This window comes from Balaenoptera borealis (assembly GCF_965194805.1).
Source record: "Balaenoptera borealis genome assembly, chromosome: 12".
Lineage (NCBI taxonomy): Eukaryota > Metazoa > Chordata > Mammalia > Artiodactyla > Balaenopteridae > Balaenoptera > Balaenoptera borealis.
Genome location: NC_138869.1, coordinates 56191355 through 56206949, shown reverse-complemented (window position 1 = coordinate 56206949; position 15595 = coordinate 56191355). Strand labels below are relative to the sequence as shown.

At 39.7% G+C, this 15595-nt stretch overlaps 1 protein-coding gene and 1 long non-coding RNA gene across 2 annotated transcripts in view; both read left to right on the top strand.

Annotated features, from left to right (window-relative positions):
- LOC309608568 overlaps window positions 1–15595 on the top strand; it is a 170739-nt gene that overhangs the window by 40912 nt on the left and 114232 nt on the right. The gene's annotated exons all lie outside the window — the stretch shown is intronic.
- The window catches only part of FBXL2 (F-box and leucine rich repeat protein 2), an 88149-nt gene that overhangs the window by 3456 nt on the left and 69098 nt on the right, over window positions 1–15595 (top strand).

Here is a 15595-nt window from a genome sequence, read left to right as displayed (position 1 = left end):
TATTTGTCTTTCTCTTTCTGACTTACTTCACTTAGCATGATAATCTCTGGTTGTATCCATGTTGCTGCAAATGGCATTATTTCATTCTTTTTTATGGCTGAGTAGTATTCCATTGTATATATGTACCACATCTTCTTTATCCATTCATCCATCAGTGGACATTTAGGTTGTTTCCATGTCTTGGCTATTGTGAGTAGTGCTGCTATGAACATAGGGGTGCATGTATCTTTTTGAATTATAGTTTTCTCTGGGTATATGCCCGGGAGTGGGATTGCTGGATCATATGGTAATTCGATTTTTAGTTTTCTGAGGACCCTCCATGCTATTTTCCACAATGGCCGCACCAACTTACATTCCCACCGACAGTGTAGGAGGGTTCCCTTTTCTCCACAACCTCTCTAGCACGTGTTATTTGTAGACTTTTTAATGATGGCCATTCTGACTGGTGTGAGGTGGTACCTCACTGTAGTTTTGATTTGCATTTCTCTAATGATTAGTGATGTTGAGCATCTTTTCATGTGCCTACTGGCCATCTGTATGTCTTCTTTGGAGAAATGTCTATTAAGGCAGCAGTCCCCAACCTTTTTGGCACCAGGGACCGGTTTCATGGAAGACAATTTTTCCACTGGGGTGGAGGGGGAGGTGCTGGGATATGATGGTTCAGGCGGTAATGCGAGTGATGGGGAGCGGCATATGAAGCTTCGCTCACTTGCCTGCTGCTCACCTTCTGCTGTGTGGCCCCGTTCCTAACAGGCCACGGACCAGTAGTGGTCCGTGGCCCGGGGGTTGGGGACCCCTGTATTAAGGTTTTCTGCCCATTTTTCTTTTTTTTAAAAAAGATTTTTTTGATGTGGACCATTTTTAAAAGTCTTTATTGAATTTGTTACAGTATTGCTTCTGTTTTATGTTTTGGTTTTTTGCCCATGAGGCATGTGGGAATCTTAGCTCCATGACAGGGGATCAAATCTGCATCCCCTGCATTGGAGGGTGAAGTCTCAACCGCTGGACTGCCAGGGAAGTCCCCTTCTGCCCATTTTTCGATTGAGTTGTTTGTTTTTTTGTTGTTGAGTTGTATGAGCTGTTTGTATATTTTGGAGATTAAGCCCTTGTTGGTCTCATCATTTGCGAATATTTTCTCCCATTCCGTAGGTTGTCTTTTCTTTTTTTTTTTTTCCCCTATGGTTTCCTTTGCTGTGTAAAAGCTTGTAAGTTTGATTAGGTCCCATTTGTTTATTTTTGTTTTTATTTCTCTTGCCTTGGGAGACTGACCTAAGAAAACATTGGTATGATTTATAAGACCAGCTTTTAATGTAAAGCCATTTAGAATTGGGGGATGAAACTATTTTTAAAAGTAAAATTTTATTTTCTGAGATTTTTCCTAATAAAAAATTTCACATTTATTTTAGTTGTATATGCTAAAACTGTCACAAAAAGACATCAAATAACTATTTAAACTTTAATTCATATGGATTAAAATATACGTTGGGATACCTCTTGTCATCAGGTTTTTGTTATTGCTTACCACTTCAGCTCGTAAGGCAGATTTATTTTTTGTAAATAATAAAATAACGTATCATACAGTTTTCCCATTTTAATTCATTTTATTTGGATTTTCTCCCTATTTTGGCCTTTCCTTTCTGTATTTGCCTGTGGTTAGGACTTCTCAGAGGTGTTGAGAAGCACAATAAAATATATTTTATTTTACAGGCAGTTTTGGTCTCTTTGCCATCACATGGTATAGTTAAGAGGGATTATATAATGAGATCTGTGTTAATAGATATGACAAGACATTTCTCTATGTATTAATTTTTCTATTCTTGTCAAAATTGGTCTCGCTTTTGGCTGCACTGGGGTGGGGGACACATAATTTTTAGTAATTGTAACAATAATTCGCTTTCATGGAACCGTTCCACTGTGCCCAGTTTTAGGCTGATCACTTCACGTTTATCTCATTTAACCCTTCTAACATCGCTATGAGATTGACATCATTGTACCTACTTAACAGGCCTAGTTGATTAGGCAGTTTGCCCAAGGTCACATAGTTGGTGAGTGGCAGAGCCAGGATTTGAACTCAACTAGTCTGTCTCCAAAGTCTGGCATCTTGACCATAGCACCATGGCTTCTTCCCAAACTAAAGATTGTGCCCAGTGCCTGGCATGAACATACTACACCAAGAATAAGAGTCTTGGTGTCTTCTCAGCTAAGCCAGCAAGCTCTTTTTCTTTTATGACAGACTCTCTATTAAGATGTTGTGTAATGACTTCCTGAAGGATTTATTTGGCTTTTTTTTTTTTTTTTTTATAACAGTGCAGACCACCAAAGCTCAGATATGGGCAGCCATGGGTTGGGCTACACTTTTACTTCTGCCTTCCCTGCCTCATTTTGTGTCTCACCTCTACCCTGTGTAGTGTCCACCTCAGCCACTGCCACTTCCAGCACTGGGGTGGTTGGAGCAGAGGGGTCTAGGGAAGCAGAACAGGGCAGTCATTGGGAAAGTTTTTGTGGGGTCACACTCATGGTTCAAACCCAGCTTTTCCAGTTCTCAATACTGCCCGTGTAATTGTGTCTTTCTATTAAATTTTCTGTCTCATGGTTTTCTGTCCATCAAATATTTGTGTGTCCCACTATGTGCCAGTCACTGTTTTAGGCAGTGGGTATCCAGTAGTGAATGAAACAGGGAAGCCTCTGCCCTCATGGAGTTTATGTTCTAGCAGTGGGAAGACAGATAATAAACATACAGATAAGGTGGTGAAGAGTGCTTTGGAGAAAAAGCTGAGTAAGAGAAAGGAAGTTTTGCAGGATGGGTGAGAAGTGGGAGGACTTGCTTTTTATGTAGGTGGAAGGGAAGACCGCTCTGATAAGGTGACATCTGAGCAGAGGATATATCATGGGAATGCCTAGAGAAAGACCATTTCAGGAAAGGACACAAGTGTAAAGGTCCTGGGGCACTGTCTGGTGTGTTGGAGAAACAGCAAGGAAAACAGTGAGGTTGGAGTGGAGTAAGACAGGAGCATGGCAAGAGGGAAGACCAAGGTAGTCAGTGAGACCAGATTGCCTAGGACTTATAAGCCATTTAAAGGAGTTTGCCTTTCCCTTTGAAGGAAGGGGAAATGATTGGTAAAGCTTAAGAAGAATGACAGAATATGACTTATATTTTATAAAAGGACCATTCCATCTGCTATGTGGAAATTACATGTGGGGTAGGAGGGAGGGGAGAAAGGACAAGAGCAGAGGAGACCAGAGAGGACATTATTGGTGCAGTCATCCATAGAATTGGCTGTGGAATAGAAAAGAAAAGGAAGTCAAGGATGGTTCAGTGATTTGAGCCTGAGCAATAGGAACAGGTTGTCATTTGCTGAGATGAAGACTATGGGAAGAGTAAATTTAGCGTAGGGATGAAGAAAGGAGTTGGTTTTGGACTTGATAAATTTGTGACCCTTATTAGACATCTAAAATTGAAAGGCACCTGAAGACACACAATTATGTTTTCAGAAACAGTGGGATATTTTAAAAACACAAACTTAATTGAATCTTGAAATAATTAGATTTGGAAGAGACTTTTGAGTTTCTCTAGTACAATCCTTTCATTTTACAAATTAGAAATACTGAGAGGTTAAATGCCTTCCCCAGAGTCAAATAGCCTTTACTACCTGTTGTGCAGTACAAAGAACCCTAGACTTGGAGTCAGGAGATACAAGTTTATACTGTAGTTTTTCTGAGTTTTTTTTTTTTTTTTGGTGGTTTGTTTGTTTTTAGTGCTAAACCTTGGGCAAGTCATTTATCTGCTCCAAGTCTGTTTTTCTTCCATCAGAATGGGTAATAAAGACTTCCACTTTCTGTTAGGACTTGGAAAGTTGCAAAAATTAGACATTGCTGTTTCTACCCTAACAATGGGAAAAGATAGAGAAGCTAGAAAATCACAGTTCTTTAAAAACCCTCTAGAGAGCTGAGGAAACAGAGAAATCTAAATGAATTAAAATCCTGGATGTAATGTGCCCTTCCCAGAAAAAAGGAGACACACAGGTAACTTTCATCCGTGGTGGGGTCAGCAGGAGGAAGAAGACTCTGCTATAGACAGCTGGGAGAAATCAGCCAAACTTTTACTGCATGGGGGCTGGAGTGACATTTGGAGCCCTGAGGAGCCCCAGCCGCAGAGCTAGGCTGCACCTACCTCTCTTTCGCATGGGCCTTCACTGAGTACATGGATGTAGACGTGTGCTGGAGGCTGGGGCCAAGGGAAGAGAGCCCAGAACATCCTTGAGGTGCGCGGAGCCCGCTGAAGGCTTGGGGCAGGGCAGGAGAGTCAGCAGAAACCTCTCTGAGGCACTAGGGGCTTTCACCAAGTGTCAGGCAGGGCCACAACGGATGGGGCCCGCGGGAGAGCTGAGAAATGTCCCTCTGTGGCTCTCCAGGTTTTCAATCAGGACAAGCCAAAAGGCTTTCAGACGGTGGAGTTAGAGTAACAGGGCAGAGAGAGAGCTTCTTAAGGAAGGGACAGTAGAGGGTGCCTCTGCAGAGCAAAGTACTCCCCAGCTGGCAGCCAGAATGTAAAACAGGGAGTGCTCTCACGTATCAGAAAGCTAGCAGCCTGGCTGTACAGCTCAAAGAGATCTGTGAAGTTTTACTAGTGCTCAGATCCCAACTTCTCCTGAAGGTGAGGTTCTGATGTCACCCTAAAAATATTTTAAAACATTCTTGAACTGAATCTGACTAATGCTACAACAAATCTGAAACCCAGGTCAACTAGAGATGAAAAGGATTCAATACCCGCCCCCCCCACCGCCCCGCTCCCCAGCAACCTAATTGAAGGAGGAACTGCCCTATATGGAGGTAAATCACTTTAAAAAAATTCAGGTGTAATTGACATATAACATATTAGTTTAAGCTGTACAACAGAATGATTTGATATTTGTATATATTGCACAATGATCACCACAGTAAGTCTAGTTAACATCTGTCACCATACATAGTTAGAGAATTTTTTTTCTTGTGAGGAGAATTTTTAAGATTTACTCTTCTAGCACCTTCAAATATGCCATACAGTATTAATAACTATAGTTACCATGCTGTATATTACATCCCCATGACTTATTCATGTTATAACTGGAAGTTTGTACCTTTTGACCCCCTTCACCCATTTTGCCCACCCTCCCATTCCCCACCTCTGGAACCATAAATCTGTATATATATGAGCTCATTTTTTTTTATGATTATACATATAAGATCATTTGTCTTTCAAAGTATTTGTCTTTCATTGTGTGACTTATCTCACTTAGCATAATGCCCTCAAAGTCCATCCATGTTGTTGCAAGTGTGAAAATTTTCCTTCTTTTTTATGGTTGAATAATATTCCATTGTATATATCTACCATATTTTCTTTATCCATTCATTTATTGATAGACATTTCAGTTGTTTCCATATCTTGGCTATTGTACATAATGCTTCAGTGAACATAGGTGTGCCTATATCTTTTGAAACAATGTTTTTGTTTTCTTCAGAAAAATACCCTGAAGTGGAATTCCTGGATCGTATGGTAGTTCTATTTTTTAATTTGTTGAGGAACCTCCATACTGTTTTCCACAGTGGCTGCATCAATTTACATTCCTACCAACAGTGCATAAGGGTTCCCTTTTTTCCACATTCTCACCAACACTTGTTATTTGTTGTCTTTTTGGTAATAGCCATTCTGACAGGTGTGAGGTGGTATCTCATTGTGGTTTTGATTTGTATTTCCCTGATGATTAGTGATGTTGAGCACCTATTCATGTACTTGTTGGCCATCTGTATGTCTTTGGAAAGATATCTACTTAGATCCTTTCCCCATCTTTTAATTGGATTTCTTGTTGGATATTAACTTCTTATCAAATATATGATTTGCAAAATCATTCAGTAGGTTATATTTTCATTTTGTTGATGGTTTGCTTTGCTGAGCAGAAGCTTTTTATTATTTTTTTATTTTTTTAATTTTTTTCACACACACACACTGTATTTTATTTTTACAAGAGATAAATAGACTGACACCAAGCATTGTACATGGATGACCACAACAAAAGCAACAATGATTGCAATTACCAAACCTGAAACACACTCATACTATGTCATAATATTGACATTCAGTCCAGCAATCCTCCACTGTAACAGCTCCTTTACTTTGCAGTGAAAACTGATTTGTATATTCTTTGCCTCTGAGTCCTTGTGGGATTTTTTTTTTTTTAATTCAGACAGAAAGTCACAAAAATTATACTCATCCTCATCAGTTCACTCAGTCCCATGTAATTGATTTTTTTTTAATCTTGATCTTTTGTTAGCACTTTTATGAGTTCATCAGTTTTTCATTAGAGTTCTGAAAATGCTTATTCATTCAGTTCAGCAGTACAGTTACCAGAAACCTGTACTTGTCAGAGTCTTTTCCATGAATTTCTTGAAGATGAAAGCCTTTTATAGGAACATATTTGCAAAAGCATCAGAGTACACCCAGAACTGTCTGTAAATGACAAAAGACTTAAAAATGACCACTGTTAAAGATTTGATGAAGGTTCATAATAATGCAGTTGACAAGAAAATTAGTTATTTCTGAGATATACATTTTAAAGTAATAACTAGGATTATTACTTATAACATTATACCAGAACATATAAGATTTTTAGAAATTTCATGTAATGTCTGAAACACTTATATTAACATATTTCCATACATATTTCCACACAAATACAAATGTAAGATTTTTAGAAATTTCATATAATGTCTGAAACATTTATATTAACATATTTCCATACATATTTCCACACAAATACAAATGTAAGATTTTTAGAAATTTCATGTAATGTCTGAAACATTTATATTAACATCTTTCCATACAAATAACCCAATGAAAGTTTAGTATTAGTTGTTTTGTTTGTTTGTTTTTTTATACTGCAGGTTCTTATTAGGCATCAATTTTATACACATCAGTGTATACATGTCAATCCCAATTGCCCAATTCAGCACACCACCATCCCCACCCCAATGCAGTTTTCCCCCCTTGGTGTCCATATGTCCATTCTCTACATCTGTGTCTCAACTTCTGCCCTGCAAACCGGCTCATCTGTACCATTTTTCTAGGTTCCACATACATGCATTAATATACGATATTTGTTTTTCTCTTTCTGACTTACTTCACTCTGTATGACATTCTCTAGATCCATCCACTTCTCAACAAATGACTCAATTTCATTCCTTTTTATGGCTGAGTAATATTCCATTGTATATATGTACCACATCTTCTTTATCCATTTGTCTGTTGATGGGCATTTAGGTTGCTTCCATGACCTGGCTATTGTAAATAGTGCTGCAATGAACATTCGGGTGCATGTGTCTTTTTGAATTACGGTTTTTTCTGGGTATATGCCCAGTAGTGGGATTGCTGGGTCATATGGTAATTCTATTTTTAGTTTTTTAAGGAACCTCCATACTGTTCTCCATAGTGGCTGTATCAATTTACATTCCCACCAACAGTGCAAGAGGGTTCCCTTTTCTCCACACCCTCTCCAGCATCTGTTGTTTGTAGATTTTCTGATGATGCCCATTCTAACAGGAGTGAGGTGATACCTCACTGTAGTTTTGATTTGCATTTCTCTAATAATTAGTGATGTTGAGCATCTTTTCATGTGCTTCGTGGCCGTCTGTATGTCTTCTTTGGAGAAATGTCTATTTAGGTCTGAGCAGAAGCTTTTTAGTTTGATGTAGTCCAACTTGTTTATTTTTGCTTTTGTTGCCTTTTCTTTTGGCGTCAAGTCCAAAAAATCATCTCCATAACTTATGTCAAGGAGCTTACAGCCTTTTTTTTTCTAGGAGTGTTACGTTTTCAGATCTTACATTGAAAGCCTGTCATCCATTCTAAGTTAATTTTTGTGTATGGTATAAGACAGGGATCCAGTTTCATTCTCTTGCATGTGGCTGTCCAGTTTTCCCAGCACCATTTATTGAAGAGACTGTCTTTTCTCCATTGTATATTCTTTCTTCCTTTGTCATAAGTTAATTAACTATAAGTGTGTGGGTTTACTTCTGGGCTGTCTATTCTGTTCCATTGATCTGTGTGTCTGTTTTCCTACTAGTACCATACTTTTTGATTACTGTAGCTTTGTAGTATAGTCTGAAGTCAGGGAGCATGATTCCTCCAGCCCTGTTCTTCTTTCCCAAGATGGTTTTAGTTATTCGAGGTCTTTTGTGTTTCCATACAAATTTTGAGATTATTTGTTCTAGTTCTATGAAAAGTGCCCTGGGTATATTTTGATAGGGATTGCATTGAATCTGTAGATTGCCTTGGGTAGTATGGTCACTTTAACAATATTAATTTTTCCAATACAAGAATACAAGGTATATCTTTTCATCTGTTTGTGTCATCTTCAGTTTCTTCACCTTATAGTTTTATAGTCTTTTAATGTCTTACAGTTTTCCGAATACAGGTCTTTTACCTCCGTAGGTAGGTTTATTTGTAGTTATTTTATTCTTTTTGATGAGATGGTAAATGGGATTGTTTCCTTATCTTTTTTTTTTTTTAAGATTTAATTTGGGCTTCCCTGGTGGCACAGTGGTTGAGAATCTGCCTGCCAATGCAGGGGACACGGGTTCAAGCCCTGGTCTGGGAAGATCCCACATGCCGCGGAGCAACTAGGCCTGTGAGCCACAACTACTGAGCCTGCGCGTCTGGAGCCTGTGCTCCGCAACAAGAGAGGCCACGATGGTGAGAGGCCCGCACACCACGATGAGTGGCCCCCGCTTGCCGCAGCTAGAGAAAGCCCTCGCACAGAAACGAAGACCCAACACAGCCATAAATAAATAAATAAATAAATAAATTTAAATTATTAAAAAAAAAGATTTAATTTTATTTATTTTTGGCTGCATTGGGTGTTCGTTGCGTGTGGGCTTTCTCTAGTTGTGGCGAGCGGGGGCTACTCTTTGTTGCGGTGTGTGGGTTTCTTGTTGCAGTGGCTTCTCTTGTGGAGCACAGGCTCTAGGCACGCGGATTTCAGTAGTTGCAGCATGCAGGCTCAGTAGTTGTGGCACGCAGGCTCTAGAGCGCAGGCTCAGTAGTTGTGGTGCATGGGCTTAGTTGCTCCGCAGCATGTGGGATCTTCCTGGACCAGGGATTGAACCCGTGTCCCGTGCACTGACAGGTGGATTCCTATCCACTGCCCCACCAAGGAAGTCCCTGTTTCCGTATCTTACAGTTCGTTGTCAATGCATAGAAATGCAACAGATTTCTGTATATCAATTTTGTATCCTGAAACTTTACCAGATTCATTAATAAGCTGTGGTATTTTCTGGTGGCATCTTTAGGATTTTCTACACTTAGTATCATGCAAACAGTGACAGTTTTACTTCTTCCTTTCCAAATTTGGATTTATTTCTTTTTCTTGTCTGATTGCTGTGGCTAGGACTTCCAGTACTCTGTTGAATAAAAGAGGTGAGAGTGGGCATGTAATTAACCCACCTAAATGCTTTCAGCTTCTCACCATTGAGTATGATGTTAGCTGTGGGTTTGTCATATATGGCCTTTAGTATGTTGATGTATGTTTCCTCTAGGCCCACTTTCTAGAGAGTTTTTATCATAAATCGATGTTGAATATTGTCAAAAGCTTTTTCTACATCTGTTGAAATAATCATATGGTTTTTTTTCTTCAGTCTGTTAACGTGGTGTATCACATTGATTTTGCAGATATTGAAAAATTCTTGCATCGCTGGGATAAATCCCACTTGATTATGGCGTATGATTCTTTTAATGTTTTGTGGGAATCAGTTTGCTAATATTGTGTTGAGGATTTTTGCATCTTGTTTATCAGTGATATTGGCCTGTAATTTTCTTTTTTTTGTGATATCCTTGGTTTTGGTATCATGGTGATGCTGGCCTCACAGAATGAATTTAGAAGTGTTCCTTCCTCTGCAGTTTCTTTTTTTTGGGAGGGAGAATAGTTTGAGAAGGATAGGTGTTAACTCTTCTTTAAATGTTTAGTAGAATTCACCTGTGAAGCCACCTGATCCTGGACTTTTTTTTGTTGGGAGTTTTTAAATTACTGATTCAATTTCATTACTGGTAATTGGTCTGTTCTTATTTTCTATTTCTTCCTGGTTCAATCTTGGGAGAGTGTACATTTCTAAGAATTTGTCCACTTCTTCTAAGCTGTCCATTTTATTGGCATATCTTTGATCACTGTTGTCTTATGATCCTTTGTATTTCTGTGGTGTCACTTGTAACTTCTTTTTCATCTCTGATTTTATTGGGTTTTCTTGATAAATTTGGCTAAAGGTTTATTGATTTTGTTTATCTTTGCAAAGAACCAACTTTCAGTTTCATTGATCTTTTCTATTTTTTTAGTCTCTATTTCATTTATTTCTGCTCTGATCTTTATGATTTCTTTCCTTCTACTAACTTTGGGTTTTGTTTGTTCTTTCTCTAGTTCCTTTAGGTGTAAGTTTAGGTTGTAAGTTTAGGTTGTTTGAGATTTTTCTTGTTTCCTGAGGTAAACTTGTATTGCTGTAAACTTCCCTCTTAGAACTGTTTTTTCTGCATCCCATTGGTTTTGGATCATCGTGTTTTCATTTTCATTTGTCTCTAGGTATTTTTGATTTCCTCTTTGATTTCTTTAATGATCCATTGGTGGTTTAGTAGCATATTGTTTAGTCTCCATGTGTTTGTGTTTTTTGCATTTTTTTTCCTTGTAGTTGATTTCTAGTCTCATAGCGTTGTGGTTGGAAAAGATACTTGATATTATTTCAGTTTTCTTAAATTTACTGAGGCTTGTTTTGAAACCTAACATGTGATCTATCCTGGAGAATGTTCCATGTGCACTTGAAAAGAATGTGTATTCTGCTGCTTCTGGATGGAATGCTCTTTATGTATCAGTTAAGTCCATCTCGTCTAATGTGTCATTTCAGGCCAGTGTTTCCTTATTGATTTTCTGTCTAGATGATCTGTTCATTGATGTAAGTGGGGTGTTAAATTCCTCTACTATTATGTTACTGTTGATTTCTCCTTTTATGCCCGTTAATATTTGCCTTATATATTGAGGTGCTCCTGTGTTGGGTGCATATATATTTACAATTGTTCTGTCTTCTTCTTGGATTGATCCCTTGATCATTATGTAGTGTGCTTCTTTGTAACAGCCTTTATTTTAAAGTATGTTTTGTCTGATAAAAGTATTGCTAGTCTGGCTTTTTTTTTTTATTTCCATTTGCATGGAATACTTTTTCCATCCCCTCACTTTCAGTCTTTTGTTTCTTTAGATCTGAAGTGAGTCTCTTGTAGGCAGCATATATATGGGTCTTGTTTTTGTATCCATTGAGCCACGCTATGTCTTTTGATTGGAACATATAGTCTGTTTACAGTTAAGGTAATTATTGATATGTATGTTCTTGTTGCCATTTTGTTAATTGTTTTGGGTTTGTTTTGTTTTGTCTTCTTCTTTTGTTCTTCTGTTGTGAGTTGACTATTTTTAGTGTTATATTTGGATTCCTTTTTCTTTTTTTGTGTGTATATCTATTTTTGATTTTTGGTTTGTGGTTACCATGAGATTTTTATATAGCAATCTATATATATGTGATTAAGTTGCTAATCTCTTACTTTCAAATGCGTTTTAACAACCTTGTCTTTGTACTCTTCTCCCCTCTTGATTACTGTTTTTATATCATATCTTTTATCTAATTGTTTCATGTATCCCTTAACTGCTTAAGTGATTTTGATATAGATGATTTTACTACCTTTGTCTTTTAACCTTCCTACTCACTTTATGCGTGGATGATTCCCTACCTTTAGTGTGTGTTTGCCTTTACTGATGAGCTTTTTCATTTCATAATTTTCATGTTTCTCGTCATGCCCTTTTCTTTTTTCACCTGGAGAAGTTCCTTTAATACTTGTTGTAAAGCGGATTTGATGGTGCTGAACTCTTTTAGCTTTTGCTTGTTTGTAAAGCTTTTGATCTTTCTGTCAAATCTGAATGAGAGGCTTGCTGGGTAGAGTATTTCTTGGTTGTAGGTTGCAGGTTCTTCCCTTTCATCATTTAAAATATATCATGCCACTCCCTTCTGGCCTGCAGGGTTTCTGCTGAAAAATCAGCTGATAGGCTTATGGGAGTTCCCTTGGATATTATTTGTTGCTTTTACCTTGCTGCTTTTAAGATTCTCTCTTTATCTTTAATTTTTTGTCATTTTAATTACAATGTGTCTTGGTGTGTTACTCTTTGGGTTAATCCTGTATGGAACTCTCTGCCCTTCCTGGACTTGGATGACTGTTTCCTTTTCCAGGTTAGGGAAGTTTTCACCTGTTATTTCTTCAAATATGTTCTCAGCTCCTTTTTATCTCTCTTCTCCTTCTGGGACCCCTATACTGTGAATTTCAGTTATTGTGTTCTTCATCTTTCTCTTTTTTTTTTTAATGTTTTCTCTTTGTTAAAAACTTTTAACTTCTTACTCTGTGCATCCATTCTTGTCCTGAGTTCTTTGATCATCTTTATGATCATTACCCTGGACTCTTTCTTGGGTAGATTGCGTGTCTCCACTTCACTAAGTTCTTATTCTAGGGTTTTATCTTGTTCCTTCATTTAGAACATGTTCTTCTGTCACCTCATTTTGCCTAAGTTGCTGTTTGTACTTTTATGTATCTGGTGGGTTAGTTACACTTCCTGACCTTGGAGAAGTATTCTTCTGTAGGAGATGCGCTGTGCATCCTAGCAGTGCACTCCCCTATCATGGCCAAGCTATATGTTCTAGCAGTTCCCCCTATGAGGGCTGCATGCTTCCTTCTGTTGTGGCAGGCTGACTGTGTGGACAGTCTGGTAGGCTTGGTTGGCCCCTACTCCGGTTGGTTGCCAGGCCATGCTTTGGCCGTGCTTTGGGAAGCTGTTGGCTACTGGTTGGTGGAGCCTAGTCACGAGGCAGCTGACTGCAGTACCCCAGGGGGCCCTGGGGCTAGTCCTGGCTCACTGGTGGGTGGAATCAGGGTCCAGAAAACTTTGGGGCTGTTGCCCATCTACTGATGGGTGAAGCCAGGTCTTGGGATTAATGCCGGACTACCAGCAGTCACAGTTGGGTCCTGGAGTCTGGCTGTAGTGCCCAGGGATCACAGAGCTGGTGTCAGATAACTGGTGTGTGTGTGGGGTGGAGTGTTTCCTGACACAGTTGAGTATGGGGTCCAGGGTGTTGGGAAGCTTGTTTTGGCCTGCTAGTGGGAAGGGTTGAGGCCCAGCTGGTCCCAGGGTAGGGTCTGGCCTGCTGTGGGCAGGCTGGGTCTGCAGGCTGTGGGATTGTGGCTTTCTTACGTCTGGTGTCTGCCCCCTGGTGGGTGAGACTCGTCCAATGGCTAGAGCAGCTTTCTTGGAGGGCAGAGTTGGTGCCTGCACATTGGTGGGTGGAGCTGGGTCCTAGCCCTCCAGTGGGCAGGGCCATGTTCAGAGGCAGCTGTGGGCTCAGGAAGTTTTAGGCAGCCTGTCTGCTGATAGGTGGGGTTGTGTCCCCATCCAATTAGTTGCTTTGCCTGAGGCATCCCAGCACTGGTGCCTACAGGCCATTGGATGGGCCAGGTCTTGGTGCTAATGAGCTAGAGGGAGGGTTCCACAATGGTGCCTGGCAGCACCATTGTCCATGCAGTAGAAGGAGCTCCCAAGAATGGCTGCTGCCAGTGTCTGTGTCCCCAGGGTGAGCCACAGCTCCCCCCCGCCTCCCTCCAAGGAAACTCTCCTACACCAGTAAGTAGGTCTGGCCCAGGCTCCTATCAAATTACTGCTTTTGCCCTGGGTTCTAGAACATGTCAGATTTTGTGTGCACCTTTTAAGAGCCAGGTCTCTGTTTCCCCCAGTCCTTTGAGCCTCCCGAAGTTAAGCCCTGCTGACCTTCAAAGCCAAATGCTCTGGGGGCTTGTCTTCTTGGTGCTTGACTCCTGGGCTGCAGAGCCTGATGTGGGGCCTAGAACTCTCACTCCTGTGGGAGAACCTCTGCAATATAGTGATTCTCCAGTTTGTGGGTTGCCCACCCCGTGGTATGGGACATGATTATATTGAGAGTCTGCCTCTCCTACCCATCTTGTTGTGGTTCCTCCTTTAATTGTAGAAGATCTTTTTCTGGTAGATTCTGGTCTTTTTCATTGATGGTTGTTCTGCAAATAGTTGTGATTTTGGTGTGCTCGGGAGAGGAGGTGAGCTCAGTGTCTTTCTACTCTGCTATCTTGGCCAGTCTCTCCTCCCTTTCTCTGTCAATTTTTTCTTTACAGAGAAACATCTCTTAGTTTCATTGATCCTTGTAAATTAATTATTTTTTTACGCACAATATTTGTTGTGAAATAACAAATTATGAGACATGGAGAGAAACAAAGAAATGTGACCCATGGTCAGGAGAAGAGCTAAGAGAAACAGTCAGTGATGGTCCAGATGTTGAACAGTTGGAATGGATGAACAGTTAGAAAATTTTAGCAGGAAGATGGAAGACTATAAAAAGACCGAACAGGGAATGCTAGAAGTGAAAGTATGAATCAGACATTAAATATTCATTTGATGGGCCTAATAGCAGACTGGACATAGTTGGCAAACCCCAAGCAGAATAAGTACAAAGCTGAGGAACATTGCTAACTTTATGCTGTTAAATCTTCCAATTCATGAACATGGGATGTGTTTCAGTTTATTCAAGCCTCCTTTAATTTCTCACAACAGTGTTTAGTGTAAGTTTTCAATATATAATGTCAGGCACTTCTTTAGTTAAATGTATTCCTAAGTTGTTTTTTTTTTTTTGGTTGTGTTGGGTCTTTGTTGCTGCATGCAGGCTTTCACTAGTTGTGGTGTGCAGGCTTCTCATTGCAGTGGCTTCTCTTGTTGTGAAGCACAGGCTCTAGGCTTGTGGGCTTCGGTAGTTGTGGCACACGGGCTCAGTAGTTGCTGCATGCGGGCCCTAGAGCACACAGGCTTCAGTAGTTGTGACGCGTGGGCTCAGTAGTTGCGGCGTGCAGGCTCTAGGGCGTGCGGGCTTCAATAGTTGTGGCGCGTGGGGCCAGTAGTTGCGGCTCTCGGGCTCTAGAGCACAGGTTCAGTAGATGTGGCTCATGGGCTTAGTTGCTCCACAGCATGTGGGATCTTTCAGGACCAGTGATCGAACCCATTGTCCGCTGTGTTGGCAGGCGGATTCTTAACCACTGCACCACCAGGGAAGTCCCCTAAGTATTTTGTTTTTTGCTGTTATAAATGAGATTGTTTTCTTAATTTCATTTTCAGGTTGTTCATTGGTAATATATGGAAATACAATTTATTTTTATATGAATATATTGTATATTTGTATATAGTATCTTGCAACCTGGCTGAATTCCTTTATTAGTTCTAATAGTTTTTTTGTGTCTCTTTTTTAGAATTTTCAATATACAAGATTATGTCATCTGTAAATAGAAGTTGTTTTATTTCTTCCTTTCCGTTCAGCATGCCTTTTATTTATTTTCCTTGCTAAACGCCTTGGCTAAAATCTGTAATATAATGTAGTGTAGATATGGCTGTGTGTTAACTCTTCTCTAAATGTTTGCTGTTTTTATTAAATGGTAATAGGGTATAAACTATTTTTATATCCATCAATGTCGAAGAATGGTGAC